We start from the raw sequence: 19706 nt of genomic DNA on the forward strand, positions 1-19706 counted from the left end.
TATATTTCCATTCATTGTGCTTGCCCTCTCTTCTCTCTTGTATACCCCCTCCCCCAAGACATGATCAGGTTTTCTTTTTCCCCTCCTCTTCCCCTCTTTCAACAGATCCCTCTCTTTCTCTGCCTCCTGTGATTGTTTTCTTCTCTCTTCCAAGTGTGATTAAACCATCCTTACTTTGTAAACATTCTTGAGTTCTGTGGATTGTATTCTGGGTATTCTGTATATTTTTTGGCTAATATCAACTAATTAGTGAGAACATATCATGCATGTCCTTTTGGGTTTGAGATACTTCACTTATGATGATGTTTTCTAGTTCCATCCACTTGCCTGCAAAACTCATGATGTCCTAGTTCTTAGTTCTTAATAGCTGATTAGTATTTCATTATATAAGTGAACCACATTTTCTGTATCCATTCTTCTGTTTAGGAACATCTGGGTTGTTTCCAGCTTCTGGCTATCACTGATAAGGCTGATATGAACATGGTGGAGCATGGGCCCCTCTGGCATTGTGGGGTATCTTTTGGGTATATGCCCAAGAGATATACCCAAGAGATATGGTATAGTTGGGTCTTCAGGTAAGTCTATTTGCAATTTTCTAAGGAAGCCTCCAGATTGATTTCCAGAGTTGCTGTACAAGTTTGAAATCCCAGCAGTAATAGAAGAATCTTCCCCTTTCTCCACATCCTCTCCAACATGTGCTATCACCTGATTTTTGATCTTAGCCATTCTGATTCTTATAATGTGGAATCCCAAGGTCATTTTGATTTGCATTTCCCTGATCACTCAGGACTTTGAAATATTTGAAATGTAAATTTCTGGTTCTGGGGTATCTCAAAGAGTATCAATGTTTCCATTTTATGCTTATACCAAATTTTTATTATCATTTTATGAGGTGATGGACTGAGTGGAGTCTCAGTTCCTAAAACCATCAGAAATATGTGTTTTCTGATGGTCATGACCATCAGACCATGTTGAGAACTGTACCTTTAGAAAATTCACACGACAATGATCTAGTAGATAGCAGAACATAGGGAATTCAGTCTAGTATTGATCTGGAAGTTTCATTCTTACTGGCTGGCTTTCATAATGCTGGAAAGTTGTATGCAGAATACCAGAAGAGAAAATTAATTATCACCTCCATCCAGCTGTGAACACTGAGCTACAGTGATGCAATTATGACATTAACATCATTGCATTAACCAATCATTTTCAGGTTTAATTTCAGAGCCACAAGATAAGACTAATACCTGGTAATATTAACAAGCTAAGGACCTATGGTTAGACAGATGGTAGGCACTAAGAGAGAACCTATTATGCAGACAAAAGTTAACAGTATTTAAAAGATTTCTAATGACTTACCTTAAACTCATAGGTCAATGCATAACTCAAATATCATTAGAGGTGCCACATCCTTGTCAGTCAATGAGGTAATTTAGAAAAGATATTTTCTCTCCCATTTTGTTTGTTTGTTTTTTCTCCTATAAGACTTTACTTAAGTTTTTGAGGAGAAAATCAGATTCCCCATCTTCTGATTCTGTGCAAATAAATGATAAAAGCTCCTAGTGATGGTTTGTCACAAGTATTATTTCAAAAATAAACTCTTTAGATAACAATATAATTTGTTATTAAAATTATTAAAATAAATATAACTATTAAATTATAAACATAATTATAATTTTCAGTGTTTCCAACAGAAAGTAACTACCAATAAGTTGCCATAAAACATTTTCTCTAAGATATGACTATGTTTCAAATGTTGTCTGATTTCAGAAATGTAAAAGAAATTACACATATGTTATACATGCAATCTGATATTAAGAATACCATCTTAATATATTTTAACTTACCAAATTTTTGTTTTGGAATAATCGTATTCATTTCTAGGCAACATTATATTTAAAATGGAGAATAGGGATTTTAATTTGTATAATCACAAAATAATTTTTATAAGAGGAATGTAGAGATGGAATGCAAGCAACAGACTATTTTTAAATTTAGCATATAAATGAAAATATAATATTTTTTGGAAAGTAGCAAATAAGTTTTTTTGCTAAAGTCCATAATGCTTTGAGATCCAGAATTTTATTTTTAATTGAAAAGTCACAAAAATGTTAAACTTGGTTTGAGAAAAATTGCACAGATTGTAACAAGGAAAACTTTACTTGCTCAAAATCAACGTACTTGCTAAGGATTCAGTGTAAGATGGAAAGTAATAGGGTACATGGACTGCTGTTTATTTATCGAAATGATATTTCTTTAAAGCTTATCTTTACATGTACAAAAGCATAAAAACACAACATAAATTTATTACTTAGGTCCAGTAAGACTGCTCAGTGAGTGTAAAGAAAGTCATTGCTGCACTCTGGGAACCTGAGTTCTATAACTGAAGTTGTTAGTGTACCAAAAAAAAAAAAAAAAAAAAAAAAAAACAAAAAAAAACTATTCTAAGAATTCTCCTCTGAACATCACACATGTGCTATGGTATATAATACACACACACACACACACACACACACACACACACACACACACACAGAGGCACACACACATGCACACACACACATATATAAATATAAATATATATGTATATATACACATACAAGCATACATTAATAAATTAAGAAGTAAAATCAGATCTTATTTATCAAAATGATTAAAGTTCATTTTAGATATATTATAAACACATTAGCATTCATAAGAAAATACAAAGATCACTGAATGATTTTGCTTAATATTATATGTATTTGTACATAAAAAGAACCATTGAAATTAATGTAAACCATGTTCAATTGATATATACTTTTCTCACTTCTCATATGACTTTAAATTTTTTCAAAAGAATAGTTTTAAAGTTATGATAATACTATTTGTAGAAACTAAAATATAAAAGTTCCACTTAACATTTCAATTCAAAATCTCCAACATAAAAGGGTTATTTGATTTAGTTGGATTTTTCTGAGTGATGCTCTAAGTGTCATTTTCCTATCTTTTATAAACCTTTCCCTTTTAGGACAGTTAAAGCATAGTGAATAATTTCTTTCAATTTTTTTCACATTAAATTCCAAGGTTTCCTTCTGAGATTTAAAAAGCCACCAAACTTTATAAACATAAGAATTACTTCCACATTAAAGGACTGATCACAGCAGGGCAGTGCTGAAGGCCCAGGGAATGATTCAGACATTGAATTGAAATGGAACACTCCCCCCAGGTGATTTAGAAAATGTCATAATCTTTTCAATATGATGAACTGAACAGGCTTACAGAGATCAAGGTAAAAGCCAGTGTGGAGGCTAAAAGGTACAATCATCACAATTTGAACTTTTAATCTGAAAGACCTTCAATTTCCTCTCCCATTGGCTTCCACTGGATAGCTTAAGTACAGGATTCACCTAATTCCAGATCATCTATTTGAGGACATCTTAAAAGCACTATAAAGCACAAGGGATCATGCTAGAAGTTGAGAGATTTAGCCATCCAAAGTCTCTTGGTGCTGTGTCACAGATTCTAACTTTTAAGTATCTTCATGCCTGAAATATGAGGAAAGGCTCTTTAAAGCATTATCAATAAACACTTAAATATTAAAATCAGTCAGTCTTACAGGGTTGATTGGGTGTCAGAAAGACTGAGAAGACATACGTGGGAAATGACAGTGGATTGTTGTAAATGTTGGTACAGTTGTGCACAGCTGCTGCAAGGCTGACTGCCATTTCCTTGGAACCAAAAAATCCGTGAGTCAAATGACACAATGAAAAACAGCAGCTTTTCAGTGGACCTAGAAAATGTTTTTCGTGTAATTTATTAGAAACACAGCAGTCAGTATTGATTGACAGGGATATGCCTGCCCCTTTACAAAATGTAGAAGAGTTACCTCTGAAGCATTGATTGTGCATACAATGATAGAAAGCAGTTTCACTAACCTGTCAGAGAAATAGGGTATTCAGTAGGATGAACTAGTGAAAACTAGAAAAACATGTTCATCTGATTAATATAAACTTTGATGCTATAAAACTGGGAGGCTATGTCAATATCACATGGATCAAGGAAAAATTCACTGGACCCCCCCCAAAAAAAAGAAAGAAAGAAAAAGATGGATTCATGAAACAATTCAACAACCACCCCCAAGACAATATTCTAACATGCACTTTATATTAATCTACAACTTTTCATGAAAATTAATTTAAATTTCCAGATAAAAATTAAATAATATAACTTGTGCACTTTTGTTTAAGAACACAGAATTGTGGTTTGAGAAAACACTCAGCAATAGAGCATTTACATAGACTACCTAAGAGCCCTGAGTTTTGAATCTCAGGATAGTGAAATAGAAATAATAATACGTCTTAGTAATAAAGCCATAACCAATATTTAAAGTACACTCCTTTTTTTTTGTTTTTTTTTTGAAAGTATCACTCTTGTTTACAATGCACTTATAGATCATACCTATTCCAGATTATCCTCTAACATTCTCCCCCACCCATACCAGACACCCTCTTATCTTTCCAGATAGTAGCCCCCTCCTATTCTTATGTCCTTCCTTTACACTTTCTCGTTCTCTTTCTTTTCTTTCTTTCTTTCTTTCTTTCTTTCTTTCTTTCTTTCTTTCTTTCTTTCTTTCTCTCTCTCTCTCTCTCTCTCTCTCTCTCTCTTTCTTTCTTTCTTTCTTTCTTTCTTTCTTTCTTTCGTTCCCTTTCTTCCTTTCCTTCTTTCACTGAGTGTAAGAACAGATACTTTGTGTTCATGATGTAACAGGCATGTGAATTCAGTTGACAATGCCCCATAGCACTCTTCCCTGTCCTTCAGCTCTGAAAGTTCTTTCAGCCCCTCTTTTGTGAGATTCCCTAGTTCTCACACAGTGTGACATGAATGTGGTGTTAGTGACCAGGCCCTCCGCAATCACTTCTCTCACCAAATTGGCCAATTGTAGTAACACACTGCAGAAAGAAGCATCTGTAATCAAGGCTGAGAGCTGCATTCATCTAGGGATACAAAGTACATTCTTTACAGGCAGCTTAAATGCATTTTCATCTGCCACAACATCAGTCGTCTGCTCCGCCATCAGGCTATGACCTCCTTTGCCATGCATGTTTTAGCAGTTCTAGGATGCCAGGTATATGTCATCCCTTGTTGAAGAGGCCTGAAAACTGATGCTGAAGTGGTTGGTTGTGGTGCAGTGGAACATGCCACTGGACAGAAAACCTGGTATAGTCAAGCAGATTCAGGAATCCTGGCAAGGCGACTGGATTTTTCTGTTGGTTGGTGATCTACACCCCACTCCTTACAGCTTCATGGAGCCTTGAACAATTACTTTCTTCCACACTGATCTTAAGCCTATGATTGTGCTGTGCTAAGTATGCTTCACACGGCTTTTTTTTGGATAGCAACACACTCGAGAAATCTTCATTGGGTCCACTCCTACAGGTTCTCTTGTTGTATTCAGCATGGCAGCAATCCCTGAGTCATAGTCAATTTTCAGAACCCCAAATAGCTGGAAAGTGCTGGGGTTGCAAGTTTACCAATCGATTGCAATTCACTGTGATGCTGACTGTAGACTACCTCGGCATCTTCTGAAATTTCAGAAAATGTTTCTGGATTTGCCTTCAAGAAGTCGGGGTTGACCTGTTCAAACTCAGTGATTTTGCTTAAGGATACAGAGCCCACCACCAGCAAGAAGACATCAAGTGAGGGATGGGGTTGCCACCTCACAGTCACATCTCTGACCCATAATTGCTCCTGTCTGCAAGAATTACCGGGATGGAAATGGAGTGGAGCCTGAGGAAAAGAAGTTGCAGTGACAGATCCAAAGTGGGATCCAGGTCAAGGGGAGGTCCCAAGTCCAAACACTACTATTGAATCTATGAAGCACTCACAAAAAGGGACCTATCATGATGGCCCTTCAAAAGACTGAACAAGCAGCTGTAAGAGTCAGATACAGGTGTTTGTGCCCAGCCAATGGACAAAAGCAGCTGAATTAGAACTCCTAATTGTTGAATTGGGAAAGGCTGAAAGAAGCTGAGGAGAAGAGTGATCCTGTTGGAGGACTAGCAATCTCAATTAATCTGGATCCCCAAGATCTCTCAAATATTGGACCACCAAAGAGAAAGCATACAGGGACTGATATGAGGCCCCCAACACACATATAGTAGAGGACGTCCAGGTCTGTGTTCATTCAGAGATGATTCACCTAACCTTCAAGAAATCAGGGGCCCCAGGAGTTTAGAGGTCAGGTGGAGTGGAAAGTGGGTCATCCACATGGAGAAAGGGTGGGGTGGGGAGGAGGTGTGGGATGTGGAGCAGGTAGAAAGTGGATGGGGTGGTAGGAAATGGAATATGGAATGTAAAAAACAAATTAAAAATAAGATAAAGTTTTAAAATAAAGGATACAATCATCCCATCAAACAGCTTAACAGGTGATATGACTTCATCTTCTGAATTTTTAGTAGTTTGTAGCATTCAAACAACCACGGTAGCAAAATTCTGTCCAAAAACCCTCTCTTGTGTTATACCAACCAGTAATCTGGAGATGCAGAGAGTTGAGAAGATTTCCGATAATTTATTGTAGATCAAAATCAAGGATGTTCTGGGTGCCAAGTAACATCTTCCCTTCCAGAAAACTAGCATACCCTGGATAAACAACCAGAGGTGCACCTTGTCCACTATTTTGCAAGGCATGTGCAAAGGCCATGTGGACCTGTGTTCTTCAATGGCTATGTGAACTGAGTGCAACACATGGATAATCTTGTCCCATAGCATGAAAAGAATCAAGACAGCTTTCATGCTTAGACATCTGGGAGACTGATTTGATCCAATCTCCCTGCAATTCATCGCACTTTAACCCAATAGAGATGCTCTTTGTTATGTGATTTATTTGTTCTCTGATGGTCAATTGAAACTGCCTCCCATGCATTTAGAACGAAACTTTTGGAAACATCTACACAGAGATTACTCAAACCCATGGAGATACAATGACAGAACCATGTGTGTGACACTTCCAAGTTAACGGGGTCCAGCTTTCTCACGAAGGAGAGAAAGGAAGGAAGAAAACAAGCTACTGTCCTCTTGTATTTCCTCTGTCAAGGCCAGAGGAGAATATGTCATACATTTGATGAATTAACCTCTCTTTGATGTGCCATTGCTTGCTGTAAGATAAAGCTAAATCCCACTTAAAGTCTATTCTGAACTTGCTGGACTAGGCCAAACTTGTAAACCATGTATCACTCTGGGATTTTAAAATGATATCATACTTTTGGTTTCTGCATTTGTGGTTTATTTGTAGATGTCACCTTCTTAAGTCTTGCATCTGAGAGGATGTGTGCCTGGGCCTCCCTCACCTTGACAAGTCCCTGTACTTACTGCCTTAAGTACTTAACTTTGATCTTGAGGGAGGAAACCTCTCTCAGAATTAGGTATAACATCTTGACTTCTTGCTGCATCGAGTTTTGTTGTTGTTGTTGTTTGTTTTTTGTTATTGTTTTGTTTTGTTTTGGTGAGGTTTTGACCTTACTAACTCACTCAAATGAAAGGGAACAGGTGACAATATCGCCACCAGTGATAAGAGAGTCTTTTAAACCATTGCAGGTTTGTCTAGCTTGGCATACAGTTGTAATCAGGGGATCATTTGGTTGGCCTGCATGAGGAAAGATCTAGCCCTGCAAGAACGACCAAAGTGTTTCAGCTCTCTGAGGGGAAGCCAGAGCAAAGCAGACTGCCAAGCCTTTTCAGTGGCCACTGAAGTCCCAAATTTGGTGGCAGGAATCAAGATGCTGCAGGCAGCTAGGAGTTAAGTTCGGGGCCACCAAACTGGAAGTAGCTGCAGTCAAGCACAAATACCAAGCTGGTTGGGCCTGGTGGAGGTCCAGCAAGGAAAGTTTCCTTAGCGAAAGTTCTTTTATGAAGTGTTCCAGCTTGAGTAAGACAGGTACTCTCAGATGACCTTTGATAAAATAACTCATGCACTTTATTCCTTGTAGATAGGACATTATAAACATTTGAATATGGGTTGGAATCTAGAGGCAGGTGCTTTCTACTGGCTTGGTCTGAGATTTTAGGGATGCTTCATCAGCATGTAGAAGGACTTCAGGTTCTTTTTGTTCCTAAATAACTGTCTGTCTCAGTCATCTCATGGGGTGTCTTGGTAGTCATGTGTTCCAAGACAGGACCCTGGTGATTAAATGCCTACCATTCTCAATTATGAGAATTGCTGGGGTTCCTGAATCTGCTCTACCTTACCAGCTGTTCTGTCTGGTGGCATAGTTCACTGCTTCACTGTTGGTTACTAATAGGACAATCACCACACTAGTCTACTAGTTGATGTACCTTATGGGCAGGTCATTGGTTACAGCACACAGGATCTGCATTTGGGTGAGTTTGTGTATGATCTTTTCTCCTCTTCAAAGATTTGCTCCCACAATATTCTTGACTTCTACTTTCATGTTAGTTTTATGAATCTCTTCCTTGATATTTTTTTCATTCCACTACTTATTATGTTTCCTTTATTGCTATTTATCCTCACTAATTATCTCTTTACCTTAAACACAACAACCTAAAAACTCAACAAATCTATGGAGAACAAGAAATTGACTGTATCATGTAAAGTTCTAACTGATACATGTACAATTCCTGTACCTAAGACTAAGGGAATGTTGTAGAAAATGGACCAGAAAGTTTTAAGAGCCAGAGGAAAGTTGTTTTGCTGTGAGTATTGTCAGAAGCTACAATTGTGAGTTCTTAACATGGCTGCTTAAACAAGACTAGAACAAATATTACACAAAGGTATATAATAACATAGACAGGGGAAATCAGCAGCACCTCAATACTAGAAAAAGAACTATGGACAAATGGGCAGTCACAGTGACTAGTCAGCAAATTGTTTATTAAATACTAAGTGGCCAGACAGCCTGAGATCCTATTCATAGGTAACAATTTATGGACCAAACAGGTTGTATTTGTACACACACTTAGGCATAAATACACTCACATGCACACACACCACACTTGTGTAAATATATATTAATATAAATCAATATATATTAATTATGATATGAATCAATCTATATATCTATATCTATATCATCTATTGGTGTGTGTGTGTGTGTGTGTGTGTGTGTGTGCGCGCGCGCGCGCATGTATTCATCAATGAAAGAAAAAAGAGGCATGAACTTGGAAGAGCAAGAAGATACATGCATGGAAAATTAAAAGAGGAAGGCAAAGGGGAGAAAAGAGCTAACTACATTATAATTTCACAATTTAAAAAATATTATAAAATTTATTCAGCTTATAAGAACTGTTCAAAATTGTATAAAATCAATTAAATAATTTTAAACTCTGTTTATGATAACAAACATAAAATGTTTGTGGGATTGCATTAACCTCTTTTTATAATATTTTTCCAGTTCTATCAATTTTTAAAAAATTCTATTATCTTCCGGATTGAATAGAATTCTATCATGTAAATGTGTCAGATTTCAATTATTCATTTATTAATCAGTAGGCATCTAGGCTGATTCCATTTCTGGGCTATTGTGAAGAGGGAAGCAGTGGATATGACTTTTCAGATATCTCTGTGATGAGATATGTATTCAGACATGGTATACCTGGTTTATGCAACACATATTTACATTTTTTAAATATTCTCTCAGTCATTTCAAATGTCACCATACCAACACACATTGGCACCAAAAGTGGACTCTCAACGTAGTTTTTCCTTTCAAAAGTAAATTTATTCACTCATTCATGTGTGTACGGTGGCATAGATCAGACAACAGCTTTCAGGAGTCATGCTTGTTTGTCTGTCCTGTATTTTTAACAAGCTTCAGTCCTCTCATTTGGTGATATGATCTTTTGCCATCAGCCATTTCCCTCTTTACTCAAAAGATTTAGATTTCTCATCATCCTGATATTGATTTCTTTTCAAATCATTTGCCTGCATTTTGCATTTATTCCTTTGAGATCTCTCTACTTAATTTGTTTTCTTTATGTACAGTTTTGGATTATATATTACATATATTTTTATATCATATATTTAGCTGGGAAAGGTCATATAATTATTTGTGGTATAGCCTCAGTGCATTGTACTTTTCACTTATTGTGAAAATTATTTTTGATTTGGTTTGTTCTATTTTTAAATATTGTTTTTATACTCAGAGAAACTGGGGTCCTTTTCTGTATACCCTTGACTATATTAATATCTTAAAATGTACATTCTATTTTCTGTCTTTTAATTGTAAAAAGTCAGGTCTTACATTGATATCTTGGAAAAAATTGAGGATTTCTTGTTTTGGGTTTGCTTGTTTTGTTTTCTCTCTGTGTTCATATACACAGATTATAAATCTACTTTCATTATTCTACATAGAGACACACAGTTATCTATTAACCATTTTTTGAAGATGCTATATTTTTCTCAAGTGTGTATGTTTAGTAACTTTGTTAAAATTCACATGGCTATTTGTTCTGTATTTATTCCTTGTTTTTCATTTATCAATCAACATGCAAATTTTTGCATCAGTAAAATCCTTGTTTTGTTAGAGATATGTAGTATAATGCAAATTCTCACACAATAGTGCATACAGTATATTTGTGGTTGTTGTTTATAGTTACTTTCATTTATTAAGGTTTGTTTTGGCTTTCATATAAAATGTAAGACTTTTTTCTTTATTGTGAAGGAGGTTATTGGGAATTCTCTGACTGAAAAATAGTGTCTAGAAAATACAAATAACTAAGGCATGAAAACATGAAGACATTCCATGATCAATGAAAAAAAATGGACTACATAACTAGACAATTGTCAAAGAAGAATTGTAGATGTATAGAAAATATGGAAAATGTGTTCTAGACACTTAGCCACAAAGAAAATGCAGGGCAAAAGTATTCTAAAATCCCATACCATTCCATTCAACAGTGCAAATGCAAATGCTGAGAATATAAGGAAGGGAGGACTGTTGAAGATTTCTGATGGGAGTACAAACTAACACAGGTAGCCACCTTATAAATAAGTATAGAAGAAGAAGGACACCCAATTCCCACCATAGGTGCCATTATCATGAATGAATGTGTGACAAGGAGATGGGAAAAACAAGGTACATGGTAGAGAGATAAAAGAGAAAGCAAAGTAAAGCAGTTTGAAGACTCTGAAGAAAGCTGGAGCTGGAGACTACATCAGTTATGAATGGAAGACATAAAGAGGCCATGATGCAGTCCTTGAACTGACTGTAAACAAGAGCCATGTCTGTATTCATGTTTCTGCTACAGCTAGGGTCTGTGTTTATGACTGTGGCATGTTTTATCACCAAATCTCAGACAGATGTCCATGTTCTTGGCTGCTACAAGAGACCATGTGGGTATCTGGGAGTCATGCTGCCGAGTAGGGACATGCTGTTCTGAGTGGCCTGTACTGCGACCTGAGACCATTTGAATATCTGGTTCCAGCCAGCTACAGGAGGACTATGGTCCTATGGCAGCTTGGGTCTATGTTGATGGCAAGGAAGCAGGTGAGCCAGACCAGGAGGTGTAGGAAAATTGGCTTTGTCCCAGTCTGCATTTAGGTATAGGCAGTGTAGCAGAAATCAGAGGTCTTAAAGCAGACCAATGTTTCATTACAATGGACATTTACAAGTTAAGATATGTGGGCAAAATGATATTCTCTGTGACACACTGTGATGCACTACAGTTTTCACAACAACTTTTTTCTATCTTAATTATTTTCTTTGGAGGGGGAGGTTACTAGTGTGGAGGGCAGATACCCAGGTACACAGAGGTGATTGAGTTTGGGATGCGTGGGGTGGAGACTATGGCAAAATTCACAAAATATTAATAAAAAAGCTTAAAAAGTAAGTAGAGAAGTTTCTCAGAATATTAGGAATAAAACAACTTTCTCATTCAGTATCTAAACACATAAGCAAAGGACACAAGTTCATAATGAACTCCATCTTAATCTATAGTCATTGTCTCTTTAGTCATGATAGTAGGAAATAGAATCAATCCAGATGGACCCCAACTGGTGAAAATTTGGAACATAAATACAATGGAACATTATTAGGCTATAAATAAAAGTTAAATTATAAGATATGCAGGTAAATGAATGAAGCTGGAATAAAACTATACAGAACTAGGCAAGCCAAGCCCAGGAAAACAAACACAATATGCTCTTTCTCATACGTGTATCATATGTTTGACTCATAACTTTTGTTTGTAGATCCCTTAGGAATACTGAGGAAACCAATAACGTAGGGATACAAGAGTTGTGGAGTGAGGTTAAATTAATGGAAATGGAGTAATAAATCACAGTTGTGGCATGGTAAAGTTGTAGTGACAGTCTATTTTCATGTTGTAGCTTCAGATGGGTATAAGGACTATATAAGGCATGTTTCAGAAAGGTATAAATCCTCTTGACCTGATAACCATCCCAAATCCCCTATGAATATACCATCACACTGTTGACTACATTTAAAAAATATGAATTTGAAATAATGCAAGCTATAATGTCTTCCTTTGGCTCAGAGATTGTTATCATATAATAAGACCTGTGACATAATTTAAAACTACACAGGACTTAACATAAGCTGAACAAACTCTAGATTTCTCTTTTTAAAAATCTTTTCTTCTTTCTTCTGTCTATGTGAGAATGGAATTAAACAATAAAGCACCCATTTGTTTAGAACTTAAATTGATGCATAGACACTGACATTGCATTGAAGAGTGCAGTTATGCTATTCATTTATTTATACAAACTCTGTTTTAGTTTCCCCTTTCTACTTGTTTTCCTGTTGGCCTTTTAATTTTATTTCTTCCCTCACCAAGCTAGAAAGTTGTATTTACTGTTCTTTAATTTATTTTCACAGTATGATTGCCTCTGGCCACCAGCCAGCCAGCCATTTATTTATACGGCTGAGACAAATGTTATTCCTTGTATGCACTGCTGTTGTTTTATGTTCTTAGAAAAGGAAAATGCTGAGTACATCAAGTCAACACATTTTGCAGTCCATTTGCACAGAGATGTCTCTACCTAGGTTTTCCTTCAGAAGGTGACTTTGAGCAAGTTCAACCTCTGGCACTTAGCTGACTAAAAATGCTCGGACGGGCTCTGGTTTCAAATTCAAGTAAAGTTATTTAATCTGTGGACCTTGAATCTTCTTGTTATGTACCTTCAAGATTTTTAAGTTTACTGTGAAGTATTCTAATTACAGAAGATATTTGAAAAAAGTTAAATCCATAGAATGAAATAAAGCTTACACCAGTTAGCGGAGAAATTAGTAAAACAGTTATACATTTTATTCTTAGTTATTACTCAGAATAATAGCCTAATCACTACAGAAACATTTTTATGTACAGGAAATTTTAATCCAACAACATGGATTGTCTGGCAAGGGATCATACGTAAAGACCTTCAAGGTCTGTATGGTCCAGCTGGGATGAAGACATGACCCTAGTACAGACCTTTAATCTCTCTGGCTGGAATATACAGAGAAAACTTTAATGCACAACATTAAGCCCCAAAAAATGAAGATACATTTAGTTTGTAGAAGGAATCCAGCATGTTTGAAAATAGCATCTAATTGATGGGAAAAAAAGAAGTCATGAATCAAAGAAATATTTGACAGAATTTAAAGATGCAATATACCCAACTATCAGAACAACAAAGGAAAGATAGGACTTGAGAAACTACATAGAAAAGAGCCTTACGGGAATAATAGCACAGGAAAAAGAAGGATCTAAGAGAAAAGTACACACACACACACACACACACACACACACACACACACAGAGAGAGAGAGAGAGAGAGAGAGAGAGAGAGAGATTTACCAGGACAGTGTTACAAAGAAAGTTTGCATGTTAAAATAGTAGGAGCCAGCTGAGTAGACAAAGAAAGGTTGCATGTTAAAATAGTAGGAGCCAGCTGAGTATTACAGATTGCCAGAGTTAGTGTGAGGCCAAGCAGAGCAATTCAGTCAGAACCCAAGAGAAGCCAATTAGAATCAGTCAGCTTGTAGACAAGTTTTAAACCAGAACAGGTAAGTTGAATTAACAAACCAGAGTCAGAAAGAACTATAAAGTTTGCACTTATTCATCAGGGAGCCTCTGGAGATGACAATTATGTCTAGCAAATAAAAATTACTATTATACTATGACCATTTAATGAAAAGGCAGAGTATTGTTGCTTTAAAATGATCTAGTTATAAGTAACTTGCAATGAAACGGGCACTAATAACATCTTGTCAAATGAGAACATTAACATCCATTTAATGAAATAATGCTCTACACAGGCCTTCAGTTCTAGCAACTCAGTGGATGTTCAAGGCCTCCATGGACTGCATATCAAGTTCAAGGCCAATCTGGACAAATTAGGTAGAGACTGACTCTGAATTTAAATAAAAAATAAAAGTAAAGAAAAGAAAAAGAGGGCTGGCTATATAGTTTGCTTAGTGAAAATGATTTAACTAACTGATATGCAAGGCCTTAGTTTTAATATCATGTGTACATTAGCACAACTTTGTCTGGATGCAGCTTATTGATACATATATTCAGTTATTAGACTATTCAGTTTTAGATGTTTCCTCCTATATAAAACATGGAAGAGATGATATTTCTAAAATTTCTGGACCTAAACTTTAGAATTCCAAATTAATACTGATGTATGTTTAGGCTATATTATTTGTTTTCATTATTTGTAGACTAAAATTATATTTATTGCCACTAGGTACATTTCTTTTTTCAGAATTATTTGAGGTGGTAACAAGTACTCTGAATAATTTAAATTCTTTGAGCCTCCTGTTTGATAATAGAAAATAAATTCCATTCTACTTTTGTTTAGGCATTTCATTACTGCCCTTCTTTCTAAGTCCTTTACTTCCTCAAATGTGCAGACATACACTTATTATTGTTCCTAAATCTGAAAATGTAGCTGTCTGAGCTTGCATTTTGCTGTGTTAAGAGGGTCAACGTTGAGTGCAAATTAGTTGGATTCAAATGACAGATATTTGCATAGAAGGGATTTGCTCTCTAAAAACCTCAGAAACAAATTAATTCAAAATGTTAGCTTACCTTGGAGCACAAGTAAGCTACAATTGAATACATAATCCCTAATTCAATTTTCACCTTGGTGTTTTGGAATCAACTCTATTTTCCAGTTGTAGTTGGTAAGTACATTGGAGTGGCTTTAGAAATGGAATCAAAGTCAAGTGCAAATTCTTTCTGAAAATGAACATCCTATTTCCATAATTAAGTTTATTGTTTACAAAAATTTATATGCACACAAGATTATTTTAGAGCCTCTGGAAATTTGAGCCATTGTAAGTAGACTGATAAATAACTAGCAATCAGAAATACTGATATTATCCATTCATTTTTATTCAATCACAAGCAGTGACTATTTTGCACACAGTTGTTTTAGTCAAACTTTATCATTCATTTATACATCTGTGGTACTAAAATACAGTTTTATTTTATTAGTATAGTTAGGATAACAATACATTTTATAATACTCACCTTGATTTAAAATTACAAAACTTAAATAGGTTTAGCTCCATAGGAGGAACAACATGAACTAAACAGTACCTCCAGAGCTCCCTAGGACTAAACCACCAATCAAAGAAATCACATGATGGGACTCATGGCTCTAGCTTCATATGTAGCAGAGGACGGCCTAGACTGTCATCAATGGGAGAAGAGGCCTTTGGTCCTGTGAAGGTTCTATGTCCTAGTATAGGGAAATTTCCCACAAAGATGGAGTGGGTGGGTTGGGAAGCAGGGGGAGGAGTTAGGAGATAAGGGATTTTCAGAGGGAAAACTAGAAAGGGGGATAACATTTGAAATTTAAATAAAGAAAATAATAAAAAATGAATTAAACATTGGCTGTAAAAAAAACCCTCAAATAATTAAATACCATAACATAATCTTTATAGATAATATATATCACAGCCTCCCTATTTATGCAGTTGCTAACCTAATGAATGTCCTATGACTGACTAATAGAACAAATGTATAGTTTTTCATTAAAATTTTACCAAGTGAGAAGCAGACACTAATTTTCCCTGGAAAATACTGTTATTTATATTTTTAATTTTATAGTGAAATTTTATTAAGTATAAACCTATAATTAACAAGAGACAATTTTATGTAGATCACTTTAAAATATCATTTTTTACTTATATTGATTTTAGAGATTATAATATAATTACATAATTTTCCCCTTCGTTTTTTCTCTGGCCAAAGCCTCCTATATATTCTTCCTTGATCTTTTTCAGATTAATGTCCTCTTTTTCTCATTAGTTTTTCTCATTAGTTGTTACATGCATATATTTATGTGCATATACATTTATATTATGCAATACAGAAATAGAACCAATTCAGTCTAAATAGCATTATTAGAGTGTATGCTTTTAAGGTTTATTTTTTTAACTCTATTTCAGGAACAAATGTTAATCAACTTAATTTTCGGTTAAAGGATATATTTATTTCTAAAAAATAAATAAGTACATTGATCTGATTTTTTGCCTGTTTATGAAAGCATTCACATGTGAATTCATCACTAATATTTTTCTTCAACAACTACACTTATGTGAATATTATGTCAGCTGTATGCAAGTCTATATTTATGAGCTAGTTAACTTCTTTTACTTGAATTAATCTTTATGTTTTATGCTTTACTTATGTACAATTTATATGTTTGGTAAGTAAAATATCATTGATTTATTCTTGTAGTTGTGGTTTTCTTTATTCATTCTTATTTTAATTTCTACTTATTCTTTGAAGATTTTATAAATAATCTAAGGTACCTCAATCTCATTCAGCTCTCACTATTCCCTGCTACTTCCTCAATTTCTGCAAGAACATGTTGCATCTAACAACTCCCTGTATAGTGTTATAAGCCTGAAATCATTTAAAAATATTTATCATTTAAATGTGTGTGTGTGTGTGTGCATGAGTGTGTGTGTGTGTTTGCGTGTGTGTGTGTGTGTTTGCATGCATGTGTGTCTAAATACTCCCATGTGGTACTGCTAGTAGATGACACAGCCTTTGGGCACAACTGAGTTAGAATTACAATTGCTTGTGAAACATTTGGCTTGGGTTCTGGGAAATAAAAGCAACTACTCTTCAAAATTTCCCATTTTACAGACCCAACTTACATATGGATCTAATTTGAAACATCTCTTAATTCCACCTAAATATTCATGACCATAGTATCATTCACTGGGGTGTGCATCTGCAGCCTACTGAATGGCATATTCTGGAAACAAACAAACAGAATAAAACAAAACAGAAAACAACAACAACAACAAAACCTGATTCCCCTTTCCCGAGTTGACATCAAATGCATGGATATCTTCAGCTGGGTTTGGTCATTAGAAGACTTTCCACAATCACTATATGAATTTAATGGGCTGGATCTTTTGTAGTTTACATAGCTTTTATGTAGATAACCAAAACTTAGGTGATTTCATGTATACTCCACCCATGACATAGTCAGATAATAGCATTTTACAGCACTTTCCTTTACTGGGAAAGAGATAGCATCTTCAATAAATGCTATTTGAAATCCTGGATTTCAGTCTGGAGAAAAATGCAACTTGATAGTTAACAATTACTTTACAGAAAAGTTACAGCCAAATGTATCAAGAACCTTAAAACACTGAATCTGTCAGAGGAAAATATAGCATGCATGCTACAACATTGAGGCACAGGAGAGACTTTCTCAAAAGGACTCTGGTGACTTAGAAGTGAGATTAATAGTCAGTTAAGAAAATCTCAGTTAACCTTGGAGATTCTGGAGAGCAAAGGAAAAGAAAACAAGCCAGCCTTTATAACATGAGAAAAATCCTTCTCAGCTCTACATGTGAGGAAAGATGTGTGAATAGAACACACAAGAAACACAAACAGACTATATTTTATTTCACATAATTTACATATATATACATATATACACACACACATACACTATATATATCTATGTATCTATGTATCTATGTATCTATCTATTTATCTATCTATATCTATATATCTATACATCTATATATCTATATATCTACATATCTACATATCTATATATCTACATATCTATATATCTATAAATCTATATATCTATATATCTACATATCTACATATCTATATATCTACATATCTACATATCTACATATCTATATATATAGATATCTATATATCTACATATCTATATATATAGATATCTATATATCTATATATCTATATATCTATGTATCTATATATCTATATATCTATATATCTATATATCTATATATCTATATATCTATATATCTATATATCTACACATCTATACATCTATACATCTATACATCTATACATCTATATATCTATACATCTATACATCTATATATCTATATATCTATATATCTATATATCTATACATCTATACATCTATATATCTATATATCTATACATCTATATATCTATACATCTATACATCTATACATCTATATATCTATACATCTATATATCTATATATCTATACATCTATATATCTATATAGCTATATAGCTATATATCTATATATCTATATATCTATATATCTATATATCTATATATCTATATATCTATATATCTATATATCTATATATCTAATCTATATATCTATACATCTATATATCTATACATCTATACATTTATACATCTATATATCTATATATCTATACATCTATACATCTATATATCTATATATCTATACATCTATATATCTATATATCTATATATCTATAATCTATATCTATATATGTAAATTATGTGAAATCACTGCTGCTCTCTCCAGAGACACCAGAAGAAGGCATTGAATCCTGTTACAGATGGTTGTGAGCCACTATGTGGTTGCTGGAAATTGAACTCAGGACCCCTGGAAGATCAGTCAGTGCTCTTAGCCACTGAAAAATCTCTCCAGACTCCTATTTTATACTTCTAAACTGTAATAAACTACTTACAAATATTGATACTAATTCATCAATCTATGAATGTATATATTATAAAACATTTATTTATGAATTATATTACTTTAATATATTATTCATGAATTATATTACTACAATATATGTTTACCAATGAGTAGTACGGTAATGAAATTAAGTAAGATGGACACCTGAATCACCATAAGTTTAAATCATTGTTTTATTATTGGAATTCACTTTTTAATAAAATTAAAACAAGAGGAATCTAATAATTTATAGTCTAAACTCTGGAATCATGTTTTGGAGATGACCAACTACCATTATTTAGATAAGTGATATTCAGTACTTTAAATGTCTTATAAACTTCATTTTCTAATTAATAATATGGGAACAGTATTACCATGTGTTTTTTCCATGAAAATTGAAATGGGCATTTATAAGAACATTTTTAATATGCTCATTGAAACTAAACAAAAATCAAACTTCTCCATTCCTCACCATACTTTTAGTGAGATTTTGTATTAAAGTGGCATCCGATTGCATTAATTTGCTATCCAAATTTCTGTGAATTGTGGCAAAGTAATGAGAAGATGAAATCCATTTTAAAATAGCTAGGATTTGTGCACAGCCTTGAAATTACAAGTTTTCATCTTCAACTATAAAATCATCAAGAAATAGTCCTGTCATCTTTTCTTGTTAGCACATGCACTTTAAAGTAAATGTAGCTTTTTAAACTTAAGATGAGAGGACAGGATGTGAACATGAAAGTGCTGATTCTTAAGTAAATGTCATCTTGCTTCGTATTTT

This window comes from Mus musculus, chromosome 5, assembly GCF_000001635.26.
Source record: "Mus musculus strain C57BL/6J chromosome 5, GRCm38.p6 C57BL/6J".
Lineage (NCBI taxonomy): Eukaryota > Metazoa > Chordata > Mammalia > Rodentia > Muridae > Mus > Mus musculus.